The sequence below is a fragment of the Aulostomus chinensis genome, chromosome 22, assembly GCF_037954235.1.
Source record: "Aulostomus chinensis isolate RoL2024-O1b breed Wild chromosome 22, RoL_Achi_v1.0, whole genome shotgun sequence".
Lineage (NCBI taxonomy): Eukaryota > Metazoa > Chordata > Actinopteri > Syngnathiformes > Aulostomidae > Aulostomus > Aulostomus chinensis.
Window position 1 is genome coordinate 13593216 of NC_141341.1, and position 19031 is coordinate 13612246.

Below are 19031 nucleotides of genomic sequence, written 5' to 3' on the forward strand. Positions count from 1 at the left end.
ATCAACAAGCTTCTGATTCATTTTTATATCTCAGCAGCATGTTGCTGCTTTTCATCATTTTCCAGCCCTGCAGCTCAAGGAAACACAGATGCCACTGGCTCAGCTTCATACATCAGTATTGAAAATAAAGAGAGCAAAGTTCGATTCGATTTTTAGCAAATGCCACAAATTATGACTCATAATACTACATCAGCTGCGAAAAAAATGAAAAGGGAAATGTTTTATTTTCCCAAGGTAGAATCCATAATAATATCAATATAGCTTTCATTTTTTTGAGAATCTGCAGGGCTGTTTGACTTTCAAATCTAATTTCTAATTTCATCTGTATAGATCTGTATATTCACCACAAGTCAGGCTTCGGGACCGATCATAAATGGGTTGTTTTTGTCTTCGGTTCTGATTATTCAATGCAGCTCCAAGTCAAATATTGCGAACTTAACGATACTGTGATCATATAGTGTCAGGTGACAGTCGTAAGCAGTGACGGCAGCCATCGGTAACTGCATTGTACTATATTTCACATCAGAATGTTAACTGAGGTGAACGCAGTGAATTGTTTTCCAACCGGCATCGCCTCTGACTGTAGATATAATCAGCAGTTTTCAACTGGGAACACAGAGAACCTTTTTTTTTTTTTTTTTTTTGGAAAAACAAAGCATTTACTTGACAGTGCAGCATTGTGACATTTTGCTGTGATTGCAGCAGCGCGAGCTCCTTTGGTGTGATGCTCATGTCTCGGTTCTGCAGGGGTGGCCTGCGGAGGAAGCAAAAGAATCACTGAAGGAAATTTTAAAAAAGAAAAGAAAAGAAAAGCAGAAAACAGATCAAAATCAGGAAACCCAGGAAGGAATAATGAATTATCAACCAGTGTGTTAAGCAGAATAATGCAGCAACATGTTTTCTTCCCTCAGGGGGCACTGTAACAGCTATTTACGCCTCAGTAGATCTGCTAAATTATGAGCCGTTTCCAAATGTCAGGCAGGCTGCGTCTGACATGCTGGATGCTCAGCTGCCCTCTGTAGAGAATATTTGTTCTCTGACCTGTGACTAACAACTATATTTAGTATCTTATGGAAGAGCCCAACAGAATGTTTTCGGTAAGTGGTGTAAAACTGTTTGGGTTTTTTTTTTTGGTCAAGATGTGGCTACAACTTCATATTCCCCATATCTTTGTCATAATGATAAAGATGTTAATAATTATGCCTTAATTGGTAAAACAGTTGGTTTTCTCATGTAAAAAAAAAAAAAATCCCACTAACATTCATTTGACGTGCTACCCTATTTACACTGGATAAAGCGCGCATTGAAATAGTTTTGAATTCTGTAGTGTTGAACATTTATCTAACTTCAAGGGAAAGTTTTTCTGTCTCAGTCTATATTCAGTCATTATTCAGCAGCTGGCGACCAAAAAACATAATTACACGCTTGGCATAATCACAATAAATGAACGGAATTAATAATGACTAGACAGATTTGAGTAAGAAAGAAAAAAATATTTCAAAAAACCAATAGATTTCGGGAGAAAATTTGCTCCAAAAAACTACGAGTCACGTCTGTGAGGTTTATGGATAAGTCTGTGTTTTGATGAACTGATGACATCAACACAGACACACACACACACACACACACACATGCACAACTGGATTTAAAACCACACCAGGTGGAGAAAATAACCAGTCTTTACACCTCCTTTTTTTTTCTTTCTTTTTTTGTATTTCACATCATTACCCACACATAAATCTCAGACTGTTCCATTAAAAATATGAATGCATATTGGATGGGTTTTAAAAACCAAATTGCTGTTTGGAAAGCATTCGAACTCTCAGAGTGAAATGTACGGTCTGACATTTATTACAATTTATCTCTAGTTTTATTAGTTCTATCTTGTTATTTGATGTGTATGGGAATGTGGATCATAAATCCTTTTTTGATATAAGTTCACTTTGGGTACACAAAAGCACTCCCACTCTTGCATACTGATACACACACACACACACACACACACACACACACACACACACACACACACACACTCACTCCAGAGATTGGGGCAGGGTAGACCTCATTTGTAAACAGATTATAAAGTTAATTGCACGCTGCATTTCAATTGAGCCGCCAAATCCTTGCGGTTTTGTTCCCCTGATTTGCGGTTGCAACACTTTGATTCTAAAACCAATGTGCTTGTAATGACTCACAGTCCCATATGAACGGCGGTGAGATTCCATCTCATCTTGTCTCAGGTACAAAGTGGCTTCAGCTTCAATTGCAAGCTCCACCAGGGGAAAAAGTAAAAGATCGTCCCCCAAGTTTATGGTCGGCTTCTTTGCCTCGTATATTTCTTGATTACCTTTCTGAAACCCTGTTGGTATTTCTAGGTTTGATGATTTTTTTTTTTATTATTATTCATTTCAAGTTCACTCATTTATGGCTTTGAATATTTCATTCATTCCTGTTTTGAAGACTGTGAAGTTGCGGAGAAACTTGTGGGAGTGATACAGATTTAGCATCCTGTCCCAAAAATGTTACATTATTTTTCCCACAAAACCCTTGTCGTAATCTTTAATCCCAGCGTATATGCTGTTTAATCTCTCATTTAACCTGAAATCGATGCTCTGAACTTGATCTGGAAGGAATTCGCTTTAACCTCTGTTGTGTAAATAATGGCTTCCCTCCATTAGCAATGTAGCTCAGGGCAGATTTGATTAGACGCCGCATCACAATAATGCCATGAGTCCCATCTGTAGCCATATTGTCACTGCCAGGAAGTTCAGCTGTGACAGCTGTCGAGTGCCGTTGCTGCAGGCAACAATGTGAGCCGACACAGTCTAGCAAATACCAACGAAGCCCACCTCTGATTCACCATCCTTTAGCTTCCATCACGACTCAAACTTCTAGCAGCCACTGCTTCGCTTCACGACTCCATCTTTCGTATTCTCGTCTCGTCTTTTCCCTCCATCCGATCTGTTGTTCCTGTCGCCTCTTTCTCTCCTACATAAAGTCTTCTTTGCTACTTGTAATAATCCCACAAAGTTTACCGCCCCTTTTGACTCAATAGACAACATCCAGTTTGAAAGTGTTTTTTTACCATCAGACCAGGCATGAAGATAAGATCCCAGGGTTGGAATTTATTTATCTATTTATTTTCTCCATTTGATTCGAGTCAAGGTTGTGTAATAAGCTGACTGGACAAGTTTGTGTGCATTTTTTAAGGTACTCGGCTTTCGTTTGAAGTCTGGCCGATTTTTTTTCAGATGGGAAGCAGGAATGTCGCCGTTTAATTTATGTGGTTTTATCGCTAATCTGGTACTGACGCTTCCTAGGGGGCGTAAACAGGCCAAACTAGGACTGAATATCGCTACTGATTTCCAGATTTCATTAAATGCAGTTGATTCACTTCAAGCTTGTTTTTTAATTTTGTAATCTAGTGTTGCAATTTGTAAATACATTGAACTTCCTAATCCAGCGCATGATTAAAAATATTAACGGTACATTAAAAATGAACCCTGAAGCGCTTACATTATTGAGCTTTTTAGTTAATGATTACCAAGTTCCAAGTACCAGGTTATTCAAGTTTTAAAATGTGTCAATTCAGCAATAAAAGATTGCAACAAAACCTGACCAGGAGAGTTCAGTAGGGTGTCCTTGTGGCCCTGGTTTATAGAAGCTGAGGCGAGAGTCTGACGTCACTGGGAGTATAGTGAGCAACCATAGTTGGGTTGCTGTGGATGTCCGGCTGTCTTAAGTTAATTCAGATCTTTCTGGCATAAGTCAAGTTGGAACAGTGTTTCACTTGTGCATACACGTTAGGGGCAGCAGTCCGCTTGCACGTTTTAGACTTGAGTAAATCCACGTCATCAGAAGCCTTCGTGTTCAACGGCGCTGTACATGTGAACGTGGCTTTAGCCTTGGTTATTTGTGGAGAGTGTGTAATTTGCAAATGCTCCTCCGGTGCGGTTTGGTTGGACTCAGACATCTTTAGCGATGAGTAAACGGTGTCAGGGTTTAGTGGTGTTTCCATGCTTCTTGTTTGCATGTCGTGCATGCTGCTCTGCTCTTGTCCAGACATCCACCTTCAGGCCTGGCGGTGCTTTCAGTGGAGCAGCAGGCATTTATTGAAAAAAAGCCAAATCTCAACCCCGCCCAGGTTGAAAACTACAGGCCAGTATCACTTCTGCCATTCCTGTCAAAAATACTGGAGCGCTCAGTATTTAACCAGGTCTCTGAACATCTGCGGAACAACAACCTACTTGACTCTTTTCAGTCTGGCTTCAGGTGTGACCACCCCACTGAGACTGCACTCCTGTCAGTCACTGAGTCACTGAGACTAGCTCGAGCTGCTGGTCAGTGCTCTGTCCTAATTCTGCTGGACCTGTCTGCTGCCTTCGACACGGTGAACCATCAGATTCTCCTCTCCACACTCTCTGAGCTCGGCATATCTGATTCTGCCTTGTTGTGGTTCAAGTCCTACCTCACAGGCAGATCCTTCAGAGTGTCATGGCGAGGAAAGGTGTCTAGGTCACATGGCCTATCGACTGGGGTTCCTCAGGGGTCAGTGCTTGGTCCCCTTCTCTTCTCTCTGTACACCACCTCACTTGGTGCAGTGATCCGCTCCCATGGCTTCTCCTACCACTGTTATGCTGACGACACTCAGCTTTTCCTCTCTTTTCCACCTGATGACAGAACGGTCTCAGATCATATATCAGCGTGTCTGGCTGATATCTCCACATGGATGAAGGAACGCCACCTTCAACTGAATCTGTCTAAGACTGAACTCATGGTCTTTCCAGCTTGTCCATCTGTTCACCCTCAGATCAGTGTCTAACTTGACTCGAGCCTACTTGTGCCCACAAACTCAGCCAGAAACCTGGGTGTCATGATTGATGACTAGCTGACCTTTAAGGTTCATGTTGCCTCAGTTTCTCGGTCTTGCCGTTATGCCCTCTACATCATCAGGAAGATCAGACCCTTCCTGACCCAACAGACCACACAGCTTCTGGTTCAGTCTCTTGTCATCTCACACATTGACTACTGTAACTCTCTTCTGGTAGGCCTCCCTGCATGCTCATTCAAGCCTCTGCCGATGATCCAGAATGCAGCAGCACGTCTGGTCTTCAACCAGCCCAAAAGGGCACATGTCACTCCGCTGCTGGTTTCTCTTCACTGGCTTCCAGTGGCAGCCAGAATCAAATTCAAGGCACTTCTCTTGGCTTACAAAACAATCACAAGAACGGCTCCAGCCTACCTGGAATCCCTGATCCAGGTCTACTCTCCTTCTCGCCCACTACACTCTGCATGCAAAAGACGCCTGGTGCCTCCAGCCCAGCGCTGCTCCAAATCTCTAGCCAGACTCTTCTCTTCTGTTGTTCCCAAATGGTGGAACGAACTACCGAACTCTGTGCGTTCTGCTGAGTCCCTTTTTACTTTTAAGAGACAATTGAAGACTCAATTGTTCAGAGAGCACCTGAACTGACTCTTCTCCTCTTTGTCCTGTGGGGTAGAATAAGTCAGAGGGTCCAAGACCCAGCACTTAGTGATTATGTAGCACTAACTGTGTTGTGTGATGTTGTATGTTTGTCCCCCCCGCACGAAACTTCTTCTACCACTAGATGGCAGTACCTGTGACCAAATCACAACTGAAGCACTTTTGCGCTTCCTATGGGTTTTTCCTTAAGTCTGAATTCTTGCTTGTGTTGTACGTCGCTTTGGACAAAAGCGTCTGCTAAATGAAATTGTAGAATTGTAGAATATTGAAAGAGCAATTTGAGTATTTTGTGAATCAATATTGAATCTTTCAAATGATGATAGATCTTAATTGGAAAATCCATTTTTGAAACCAAGCCCTAGGCAAACCGCTCATATCAGACTATGAAATTTAAGCAATTCCATGTGGGTTTTAGTCGTTCTTTTATCCTTTATTAATACTCGCTCTCTTTGAAATCCTGGCATTTAAAATGCGGTTATACTTAAATGTGTGAATGTTATTCGTGTGTTTCACTACACTTCTCTTGCACAGCTAGCACACACACACACACACACACACACTCTGGCTCCACCCACCTCACGAGTGGCTGCTGTCACACACACCTGCTGTATATACACATAGACTAAATACTTTCACATAAGCACAGGCAGAACAGTGGCATTAATTCAGCATCCCCCCCCCCTCTCTCTTTCTCCCCCTCCCTCCCTCTGGGGCACGTCTGTGTCACTGAGCCCGGCCTCCTTCCAGTGGCCGTGCTGTCTCACTCAGAGAATGTCGTAACAAAGTGTGTGTGTGGGGGGGGGGGGGGGGGATTGCCTTCCGACAGGGATTATAGATCATAATTAAAGTCCTCACTCCTGACTGTCATAATATCTCAAGTATTTACATTTTTGTTGGGGGTTTTATGTGAAACACTCACACACAAACGCAGACACCCTCTTCCATGAGAGGTTCAGCTGTGGGTCATGCTCCTCAGCTGTGAGACAGTAGATCCCCCTCTGAGATAGTTTTCTATCTACGTCGTCTCCTAAATTTCTGCTGATGACTCATCAGATCCCCCTGTGAGACACACGTATGTATAAATGCACTTTAATTCACAGTAAAGCTGTGATTTTTCTTTATTCTTTGTCCCCGAGTCACACTTTCAGTTGGTTTAGAAGCATCACAAAGAATCTGTGTCAAGGCTGTCCATGCATATTTCATCCATACCGGCTGAAGTAAAGCCAATAAACATCAGAACGTTTCTAAAATGTTCTTATCGTGCTACTCTCTCCTCCAGCAGGCTACAGTACTCAAAGTTTGGAGCTGGAACTGTGAATAACTTCTCAAACAAACTAGATTAAGCGACACTGAAGTCTAGCTCTCAGGTTGGGCTCAACTTTCTCTCTTTTTGGTGACAAAAGAGTAGCAGCATTGTCACATATGAAGTCAGCAGCCTCTCAGTTTTACTGTATTAACTGCACGAATCATCACTTTTACAAAACAACCCCTGTAATTTCTGGAATCTGGCTCAGACCCCATGTTGAGGGAGTCGATGCTCCCTCTGATAAGCCTTTCATTAATTTAGTATCCTATCAGCAATTCAGCTTGATATATTTAGTAGCTGTGAACCAGGATCTTTGTTCTCAGGATTGAAAAGATTGTGTTTGCCGAAATGAATCGTCTCCACAGATATGCTTATTAAAGCTTATTAAATCAGTGTCCCATATCTATAACCGTCAGATTAGACTCCATAGATACCAATATTCAAGTGGTCTGATCAGGATCCGGGTCGTAAAACTCTCAAGAAATCCTTTTATTTCTGTTCAGTTCTCTTAACCCCGCCACGTCAAATAAAGCCTTCCTTGAGTCTCGGCTTGTGTTGTCGTCCCAGTACAGGTGACCAGACCGGCAGCTGGAAACGCACTCACCAAAGATAGGCTACCAGAAGCCAGGCGGTGTCACGCAAAATAAATGAAGGCCCTAATTCCATTTGACGTTCATCTAATGAGAACCAAATTTCTTGTATCAGAGTGACAAAGAGGTGCAATCGGATGCATTTGACAGTAATTGCCTGGCAGCCAGTCCACTTGACTCGACCATAAATCTCCATGGTAGAGTGAGACACTTCACCTGAGGTATCACTCCTACACTCCCAACTGAAAGCATCCTCCCTGACATGGGTTGTTACAGAACAGGCGAGTAGTTCCAGTTTACTCAACCTCTAAAATTAGGATTTTTTTCTCCCTTCACACTATACTGTTATATTCTTGTAATACTGCAGGGCAGATTTGACTTTTTTATGTATTTAAGGTATTTAATCATATTTTCTTACTCATCCCCTTTGTATTTTATTATCTATCTACTATTTACTATCCCATTACTCACTGTTCACACAGTTCAGTGACACACACTAAATTTGTGGTCAAAGTACCTTTGTGGTGGCCCAGATGTCAACTCACCTCAACAACAGTATGTGATGTTGAAGCCGTCTGCTCTTTATTGACATTGTTGTCTCCCCATTAGTGTATTTGTTGTGTCGTTTTTGTTTTTCCGGTTCTTCCGTCCTTGCGTCTGCGGTTGGAGGAGGACGTCACTGCTCTGTTTGTTATCTTTGTAAAACTCAACGGGGTGGAAGAAAGATGGTGTTTTTGGAGTCCTCATATTGTAAATAGTTGCAACAGGGGACCAAATACAGTACATGGAAGATGTCTTGGCCCCACTGACCCGTCGTGTGGTCACGGGCCCTGCAGTACATTGCTAAATCTCTTTGACTTTGGAATGGGGGGGGGGGGGGTGCTCCATCTCTCCTCAGCCACCCGCTGCTGCATCAATACCTCTAACTGCTGCTGCTCACCACCAGTGAGCAGACAGACATGCAGGGGAAGTTCAGCAATAGAATTGAGGCCCCAAAGACTTCACAGCACTTGAGAAAAACAGAGAAAATGTTAGTTCCAGTTGGAGTCCAGTCAGTAACCTCCAACAGACCCCATAATAACATCCGTTCTCACCAGTGCACACTGGCATCAGGGTTCTAGGTTAGAACTGAGCCTGTGGGTGGATTTGTGTCCAACAAAACACCAAGGAGGCAGGAATATATTAAAGTAGAAATACAGCCATCTTCATATGCCGTTATTAATGCAGTTGTAGACCTGCAGTCCTGCACTGTTGATCCCAAGCTTTAGAGTCACTGCCTCAGGATTTTATTGGGAAGAGACTAAAGATGTACCCATCTGCATCTTATTGCCACAGATTCCTATTCTGATATAGAGCTTTTTTTAAGGTATTTATTTGTGAATTTATAAGTATTATGTATGAAGTTATGCAAAGCTGCTGCTCACTATATCGTCACACATTAAAAGAGTATCAAAAATAAGCATCATGCATTCAATTCAAATGTCTTCTCAAACTATTTATTAGGTTTACATCCTGATTGAAACGTACCGTATGAACACTGCAGCAGACATTTTGGAAATACATTTCTGAAAAGGTTTGTTTTCTAATTTAAGGAAATTAAAAGGAATGAAAGCTTGATGCTAATATGAGCAAAATAAAATTTTAGGTGACAGTCGTGTCAAGAAGTATCTTGTGTAATATGCTTGGTTCACTACTGTCTTAGAGCTTCACATTCAACTACCAGGTTGAATGTGGTCAACTACCAGTCAACTACCTTGACTCCAGTTTCTCTCACAGGCACGATGGATAGTGACTGGCTGGTTGTGAGGGAATTGTAGGATAGTGAGCAACTTCTCGGTTAAAAACAAATTAGGTTTTAGTTTTCCTGCAGGAAGTTCAGCAGTCACCTGTAGCGCTTCAGCGAGTGTCTGCTGCCTGCTGTCTCTCTAGTTGCTAGCGTTAGCCTGCCCAAACTCCCAGTCCTCCTCCACGTGAAAAATAATTATTTAGTTCGGTTTTATTGTACGGTGCCACATGACAATGCTTGTTTTACATGTTACAAGTCCCTGGAAACTAAGGACACGTTGAGTTAGCCAAAAGCTAATGCTACACTTGACTTTGGTCTATTTTTGTTGTTGAAAGACAAGGACAGGACATTCATTTTTTTCATGTTGTCTTTCCATGGGGATTTCAGGGCTTAATGTCTAATCATTACCCAAGGGCCGGTGGTTCACTTAGTGTTTGGCAGTAATACTGCACCGACAGGAATGAAACATGCTCCCCTCCGGCTTGTCCGTAGAATACAAAGGTCATCAAGGAGCTGATGCTCAGGGAAGCTGTTCTGTTCTTTCTCAACTACTGGAGGTAGGCAAAACCGAAGGAACGCTTCCTGTAGGATTTGGGATAATGCTGCTTTCCGATATTCCCAATCAAAGTTTGGTTTGGCTCCAAATAAATGTTGTCAAGTATAATGCAGTGAAAAGTCCCTGGAAGTGCAGATAATCCTTCCTGTCTGTTTTCCTTCTTCTGCCTTTTTCCGTCTATGGATGTTGAACTTAAAATAAAAAGGTGCTCTTACTTCCACTTTGTGACCAACTCAGTGCCGTTTTGTAGTCTTCCCATCAATTATTGATCACTGACGGTGTCTTATCAGTGCCTGACTGCAAGGACACAGACTGCTGTATGACTCGGAGACGACAGTCTCAGTGTGACGCCGGAATAAAAATGGCAAAAGAACAAGAAGAGAATATTTTGCTCTTCAGTCTGGAGGCTGCCAATGCAGAAAGAAATGAAACGTTTCAGTAAGAAATTTAACAGAGACCATGCGCATGAATAAACTTGTCAGATATGTTTAGATATGAAGATGAATGTATCTGATTTGTGATAATGGCCTCCAGCCAGATTTACTTACGTTGTGAGCCAAAGTTTTGTCAAGTGTATAAAAAGATGTATCGGCATAAAAAAAGGAGATTAACAGCACCGTATTAAATCCGTTGGTGAAATTCATATACTTAACATTCATTTTCTCATAAAGCAACATTGCCTCGATCGGTGGCTCCCAAAATTTGTACCATCACTGAAACATCCAGCGTCCTGCTGCGTAGCTCCACAGTCGACCGTCACTGACAAGATTTCACATTGTGCCATATTCATAAGCCCTCTTTAAGGACGCATGAAAAATAAAAAGTAGACCTATTATATATTTAGACCTGAGAGGGACATTTTCTGCCCTTTTTTCGGCCGCGTAAACGTTTGATATTTCCTGAAACACAACTGACATGATACACATGAGTTCAGGCACAAGTATTCTTGACTTCTTCCTACTAAGGGTTTTTTTTAAGGGGGTCTAAGGACAGAGGAAGTTGCATTATGTACAGATTGCAAAGCCCCTCAAGGCAAATTGTGATTTTTGGGGCGAGTTTGTTTCAACCATTTATCCACACTTGAGCAAGTTAGACAACATATTGGCTTCTGGAAGACCTAGTGTTTTCCACTGACACAGGAAAAATACTAAGAGTCGAACACAAGTTACTCTGAGAAATTAACCATGTTAAGGTTAAAATTCCAGCTTTTTCCAAATGTAAGGGTTTATTGTTTTTCTTTGTCTTCTGTGACAGGAAACTGAATATGTTTGGGTTTATGGAGTTTTTGTAAGGCAAAAACAAACAAATTGAATATAAAAGCCTATACAAACATGTCATTGTCCAATTAAAAAAAATAAACTCATATTTGAAAAGAGAGAGAAATACAATACTTTCTCACTCTCCAGCTTTGCGTGGTAAAATGTAACTAAAGTAATTAGAATGCCCTTCAGTTATCGCTGTGGCGGATGTGCATTAACACCCTGTAATTCAACAGTTTGAGTTTGCTCGGGGCTTTACTTTTGTTAAGTGTTATCCAGGGGCAGGGGGGGAAAAAAAAGAAACAAAACTTCAAAGACTGCAAGTATCTGTCTGTCACAGTCTCATTCGTACTCATCACCAAGCAAAAAAAAAAAAAAGGTCTTAAAATGGTTCATTAACTCAAGGGCCACTTCTGCCTAAGCACCGGCGCCAGACAGAAACGCTAAACGCTGGAAGCTCACAAAGAAAAGAATTGTTCTCTCCTTCCTGTTCTGCTGTTTTTGCCCCCATTTTGTTACTTCATTTTCAGATCATAGTGAGTATTCAGACACCCACACGTATATTTCCTTTTGATACACTGGGCAGAGCTTCTTTTTTTTTAATTTAATTTTTTTCATCTTTCACTCGCCAATGAGCTTTTGTTATTTTATTTTTTTTCATACGTTCAGAGTTTGAATTAAAGCTGTGGATGTACGGATAGGAGAGGAAAAAGTATCTTTGATTTGAACTTGCCGTTAACTTTGGGGAACTCAATGCAGATGAACGTGACTCCTTGCTGTGTGCAGCTTGGCCTCACTAGCAAAAGGCCAATGATGCAGGCTAAATGGGCGTATTTAATGATGCTGTGATAAGCTCCCACATCAAATTACATGCATACGTGGGTTTTCCATAGAGACCCTTGTAAATGTTTTTAAAAAGAACTAACCTATAACAAAAGAACAGTTTTGCACATCAATTTCATTGCGTAAGAAAGGGAAATGGCTCTAAAAGTTGCTAACAAGATTCTGCCCACCGCCTGACTTGCAGGTGTTTATCGGTGACATCTCTGTTCCAGAGCTTCAACGTGTCGTTCCTAACTCAAGAGACTTTTCTTGCAAGTTGTCTTTCGTAGTAACTGGATCTCTTTGTCCTAATAACCCCGTGAAAAGCAGTTAAAGCTTTACTTGTCACTCGGCCATTTTTACAGACCATACAGGAGTTGAAATGACGTTTCTCACAGCTCCATAAGTGTTACAAGATAAATTAATTCTAATAATATGATAAGATCATTAAAAATAGATATAAACGGTAATATCACAGCAGGGATTTTGCTTATTAGGTCAGAAAACACAAGATTTGCTTGATTTCCCGTTAATTTCGTCACATTTGCTCTTGTCTCATCTTGTATGAGATCAATTGTCGGAAACAAAAAACCCCTGGTGCTACACTCACTATTGTTGGTAGAGAAAATGCAAACTCTTATTAAACTCTTCAGTCACAAAAGTAATGGATGACACCATCATCTGAAACAGACAGTTGAAATGAGGGCTTGACCCAGGTGTAGGTGCAAGGTGGTGTTTAGTTACCATGTCATCAGTGAAGACCCCCTGCCCCCGCTGTCCTGATTAGATAATTAACATTAATGAGTGTATAGATTGCTCCCAAAGTGCTATTTGTAAATACTTAGCATTCATTAGATAACACTCAATCTGCCCCAGTGGGGTAAAGAACCTTTAGAGAAGGTGTATGAGCAGGCTGGATGGAAAGTGTGGCTACTTCAGTCTAGTGAGTCTGCTCCGCCTTCAGTCATCAGTGGTATTTTCCGGCTGGAATCGAGCCTCCCAGTTTGACTAACGGAATTCAGAATTCTTTATCACTGAACTGTTTTCCTCTCCTCGGGGAACAGATAACTTGGTGTGCAGCCACCTCGGAGAAACCTGCTCAGCCAGGCTCAGAATTTACTTTACTCCTCACCTGTAAATAGAGCTACCTGTAGGATCACCAGTTTCTCCTAGACCAAAAAATTTGTCTTCTTCTTCTTCTTCTTCTTTTTTTTTTTTTTTAAAGAATAAGTAAAACTGATTCAAAAAGTAGTCCATCAGTGAATCCCACCAGCTTTCTAGTCATTTTAAGGTCAAATTATTGGAGCTTTTTGTTTTATTATGCACATAAAAAAAACCACAACATTTGAATATTTTTTTTCCTCTAAAAATTCCTTAATATGTGTGTGTTTTTTACAGCTGTTGCCCTGAGGGATTGGGATAGTTCCTCTTCTACTCGTGGATCACATATTGTTCCGTCTCATTATTTCTTTCACCAGACACAGCAAAGTGCAGACGACATGAGCGACCTCATTTCGCTTATGAGAGAAATCAGTAGCCGGTCCAGGTCACAGTACTCTAAAACTGCTTTTAGGAGCATTTTGAGAAAATGGTGCAGCTCCATGTGAGAGTACTGCAATACTTTGTTTCTTCTCTTTTAAGATTGTTCTCTAATTTTTGAGTATTTCGAGGCCTCTCTGTACTCAAACTCTCTTTCCAATCATTTTTTAAAACTAAGTCAGAAGTTTATGACGGGTTAAGAAATTTCATCCGGGGCGAATGTTTCTGGCTGGGAAATAAAAACGAGCACATTTGTCATGACCTGCCAATTTCGTGTGAGTTGTACGGAGAGAGAAAGGTAAAAGTCCCATGAAAAGTTGGGCAATTAGCAAATATCTGCTGAGCAAACAGTGTGTGCTCAGGCCTCGGCTGCATCGAAGAGATTGCTCTGGCAAATGCAATTTGTGAGCTTTTTGTTTTTTTTGTTTTTTTTTTATTGTAGAACTGTTTGACCATGCTTGGATACACATGGTGTAACAACCCATTCCTGTTAATGTTCCATTTCTGAAAGCTTTGTCCTCTTTCTCTCATTATGAAGAGAAGGCCGAAAAATGAATCGACTTCGCCAGGGACTCAACTTTGCATACTAAAACCACAAATTTGTCAACCTTAAACCCGAGATGATTGAGTCTGGTTGCGAGTAGGGAGCTAAATATGGTCAAGTCAGATATATTTCTATTTAAAACAACATCAGATGACCGAAGCGCTTTAAAATCGCATGCAAAACAAACGGGATAGAAATAAACAAAAGACATGGATTCAGAACTAAGCATCCCCCCCAGGCATAAATTAAGAATAGTAATCCAACTGTAATCAGGGATAAAAAGATGAAACAGATCAAGAAAAAAAGCAGTTGTTATACGAGCAGGTCAATAAAAGCCACTATTAAGATGTTTGAACGCCAAGCCGAGGAGAGGAGATGTATTTTCTGTTTTGTTTTGTTTTTGTTTTTTCCTCTGATTTCTTCATATAGTAAAATATGAAAAATGACCCCTGTGAAAACGTGTTTGACTGCACTGTAGCAGCTTTCCATCTTTCTGTCAGCGGGCTGAAAAACTGCAACTCAGATTTAATGCCTTCCTTAATATCTTCAGCAGCTGCAGGATGTAAATCAATTGACCTCTTCACTATGCGCTTCACCCTTCAGGTTTGATTTGGACTGTTTGACGTTCTTCTGAACATACTCATAAACCCGGAGACACGTGGACTCGGTTTGTTCTCAACTGTCTGAGATCATTTGTCTTTTTTTGATCAGAATTTTTGTGGGCGGCATGGCGGCACGGCTCGGAGGTAGAGGAGGCCGTTTAGCAACCGAAGGGTCGCTGGTTCGATCCTCACTAACCCCGGTGACCATGTCGAAGTCCCTTTGAGCAAGATACTGAGTCCCTAATTGCCCCTATGAGTAGGGTGGCTCCTTGCGTGGCGGCTGCCACAATCAGTGTGTGTGGAAAGCGCTTTCAGTGCCGCTACGTTAGAAAGGCGCAATATAAAAATGAGTCCATTTACATTACCACCCCCCTCCCCCCAAGATGTTAAATTACAAAGACTTTAAAGATTTTTGGTCCATTTTTGAATCGTTTCGATGAAAGACAGGTTATAGAGGTATTAGTCATAATAGCGACACGATAAAAAAGACAATCGTGGGGAAAAAAGTTCAATCTCTCATAAACTGGAATTAATCTATGGAGCTGTATCGGCTTTCTGTAGCAATCATTTTTAAAATTGTATTGGAACATGCCGTCTTCTCGAGTGTTGGATGTGATTTGCATGCTTATCCTTGAAAATCACTGAAATATTCAGGGACAACAAAAGGCAACGACAGCAGGAAATTATGTTAATGCAATTCTGTCAGACCATGTTTGCCACTGCAAGCATACGATGTTTGTAGGTCATGGAAGGCAGGTGTGCGTGCGCACGTGCGGGTACTGTTAAAGCTTTTAATTTTAATAAAACTGCATTCTTTCCTGCTTGAAGCACATTCGTGTGAAATCCTAAACGTCAACGTTCGACGCAGCCAGAACAGGAACACGACTTTCTCATAACTGCGTGTCACAAGTCTTCTTTCCTTTTCTTTTTTTCTTTCTTTTTTTTTGTTGCAGGAAGTGTTTATGCTGGAGGTGTGTAGTTAATGAAAGGTCGCACCTCATGTGGAGCAGTTAAAAATAGACCAAACCATTCTCTGCTGTAAAGTCAGACCAATGCAAAGTTTAATTGATTACATTCATTCAAAGGAAACTATTCAGCCTCCAGAGGGTCTTTCATAATCATGTCAGCGGTGATACTGTAAGAAAAGAGACAAAGAATCAAAGTGGCTGCTCAGTAAGCGCTTGTCATATGGGGGGAAAAAAACGTCTTTTAAAGTTTTTCTTAAACCTGGAGATTATTCATTCACGACGACCTTGTACAGGTTAAGTCTTTTTTTTTTTCCTTGATGGGTGACTTATGATGTACAGTGTTTGTCCACGTTTAAAGTCCGGCGTTTTCTAAATGCGTCGTACGTTCTAAACGTACCTTAACCAGTACTTCCTGATGGCACAATCAAACACAAAGAATCAGAGTACTGGGGGCAAGTTGAAGTTCTCAAGTTAAACCCATTTTCTCTGTGTTTTTCTGCATTTCTTTTGTATTGCCGCTCCAGTATGTTAGTCAAAGCACGTCACAATATTTCCACTTGCTCAGGGATGGCGGAAACTGTCGTGCAAAGTTCTAACTTGCTCATTGGGAGCAATTAGGGATTCAGCGATTGAACCTGTAACCTCCTTTTTACTAGACAACATCTCTACCTGAAGAATTCTCCCCGAAAACTTACAACGGAGCTCAGAATAATCTTGTCTGTCTGCTGTCAGGAGCAACTTTCCACCAGCTTGCCACCTTCCTCCTGGTTTGTTATTTGGAACCCACCAACTGCTCGATCACTTCTTACGCCTCCTCCGCCCTTGTTTATCATATATTTGTACTGCTTATGCGTGTTACCCTGACGCTTCATCCATGATCAATTTTATTTTCATCCCACTCCAGATCCTACGTCACTGGGCAGCGCTGGCTACTCATGGTCTTCATGGATCGACTCCACCGCCACTCTGAGCGTCTCATGTTTACATGCTGTGAAGTGTTTGGAACCAAAGTGCTCGTTCTTGTAGTCACTCAAAGTCGTCAAAGTGAGGGGTGACCTGACATTGTTGCTCCAGAATAGATTGAATTGAACAACTTTGTGATTTGAATGGGGGGGTATGAGTCCCTCAAAAAGCTCTCCAGAATTTTTATTCCGACTTAAATTACAACTTTCAGCGTGACAATTCTAATGAATAATGACATAAGTATCAGATATTAAGCGTCAACATACTCGGGGTGTAAATTACTGTAGTATGAGATTCAGTTTAGAGTAAGTACACGTTCAGCAGCTACACTTGTTTTACAGATGCAGCCGACTCGAATTTCCCCTCCCAGCCAGAGGCCAGCCGGCTGCCAGCCGGTCTCCAGCCAGTTTCCAGCCACTGGGAGTCCCCCGCCTCCTCTTGGGGTGTGCCCAGACTTCACTATAAACACGCCCATTTATTCAATTGCAGGGTGTCACCAGGAGATGGCAGAAGATTTTTACTCTACTGCATTCATCTTCTGCTTTAGTTTTGCTTTAATACATATTTTCGATTTGCAAATAGATAATACCTGATTTTTTCTCTTACACTGTACTGTATGCGTACATACATGTATAGCAGTCCCTCCAGGATTTCACAGAGTTTTTTTGTGATTGTGCGATCAAAAAAGCTTGATTTTGCAGCGGCTTTTTCCCAAAAATTGCGCTATAATTTGTGAGGTTTTATGTGAGTTTTTGCAGTAAAATTGAGGTAATTGGCAAAAATTGCAAGTCAATAAAAAAAGCAATTTTAAAAAAACAAACTGATTTAAAAAAAAAAAAAAAGAGTCATATATAATCACTTCCTTTATGATAATAAGCATACCTGTTTGGCTGGCGACCACCCATTGAGCTAGAACAAAAGGATACACTGTGATGCTAATGATGACCTTTCAGCCCATCCTACTGTGAACGCGGCAGGCTCAGCGCTACACACGCCTGATGGAGTGAACATCAACGTGAGCATGACTCCAGGTTCACTCAGCTCTGAAATTAAGTTAATTAAGTTAATCACTTCAAATGCACAAATGCAGTGAAGTTCACAAACCACTAGCAGTTCGTTAGTTTCTATAGAATAGACCTGCTGAAAAGCAGCTCTCTAATAATTAAAACAGATGTCACACTGGAAGAGCGCAGAGCTTCAAGATCCCTGGATTTATACTTTATCCAAAACCTGTTGGGGTGAAATATTGCATGTCATGGATTTACCTTCAGCAGTTGGCTGTGGCAAAAATAATATATATCATATTTTTTTAAAGGGCTGCACGGTGGTGCAGTGGTCAGCACTGTGGCCTCACAGCAAGAAGGTTCCGGGTTCGAGTCCCGGCTCGGGCACGGGATCTTTCTGTGTGGAGTTTGCATGTTCTCCCCCTGTCTGCGTGGGTTCTCTCCGGGTACTCCGGCTTCCTCCCACAGTCCAAAAACATGCAATTGGGGACGAGGCTGATTGATACTCTAAATTGACCGTAGGTGTGACTGTGAGTGTGAATGGTTGTTCGTCTCTATGTGTTGGCCCTGTGATGGACTGGTGACCTCTCCAGGGTGAACACCGCCTCTCGCCCGTTGACGCTGGGATAGGCTCCAGCCCCCCCACGACCCATAATGTGTAGGAATAAGCGGAAGATGACGATGGATGGATGGATATTTTTTTAAAAACCAAATCATTTTGATTATAAAAACCCAAAAGGTCTATCTGACCGTCTTTTTCTTACGGCAGTGTGGGCTATGGGCTACTTTATTTTTTTAATTTACTTGTCTTTATTTATTTAAACCAGATTTTAAAAACACTGCTAAATTCATCCTCAAAATATCGAAAAACTGTTACCATCCTGTGTGTTTAAAATTTGGTAGCTATGTGTTCTTTCACATACTGTTTAAATAAAAAAAAGAAAAATCACGCACACACACACAGAAGATTCTTTTGTGAATTTTATTCAGGTGCAACATGGAACTAGATCACGTTTAAGAGGTACACAATCAAATGCCTTTAATTTAGCTTTTTTTCTTTTTCATTTTCCACTGGGTCCTCCTTGGTTCTTCAGCACCAGTCTCACCACCTTGTTGAGGCCTGTAATCAGTCTGTTGCAGGTATCCTGGGTCGATCTTGTCTCCCAAAAAACATGAATGGCCTGAACGAGCTCCTTCTTTGTGCCGGGCTTTGCCTCCTTCCGAATAAAGTCTTTGAGCATGTGCCAGACGAGCTCAGTAGGATTCAAATCTGGCGACTCGGGCGGAGTTCTCACCCAGTTAATTCCCATTGACTCAATGAATGCTGTAGAGGTGGTGTGCTCCGGGTCATTGTCCTGTAAGAAGTGGCGACTGGTGCCAAAGTGTCCCCTGATATACGGTGCTGCAAATTCTGCGATGATATTGTTCTGAAAGTAGTGTCTGTCCATGATTCCATCAAATATGACTAACGGACCTGCACCATGCCGTGAAATCATCCCCCACACATGAACTTTCAAAGGACGTTTTGGCGTAGGCTTAGCGACACAGTGTCCCTTTCTGTGAAAACTGCGCCTGGCACAGTGTTCGAGAGCAGCAGTTGTTTCATCAGT

General features: G+C 41.6%; 1 protein-coding gene across 2 annotated transcripts in view; it reads left to right on the plus strand.

The window, feature by feature from the left end:
- vps50 (VPS50 EARP/GARPII complex subunit) overlaps positions 1 to 19031 on the plus strand; it is a 101700-nt gene that overhangs the window by 68427 nt on the left and 14242 nt on the right. The gene's annotated exons all lie outside the window — the stretch shown is intronic.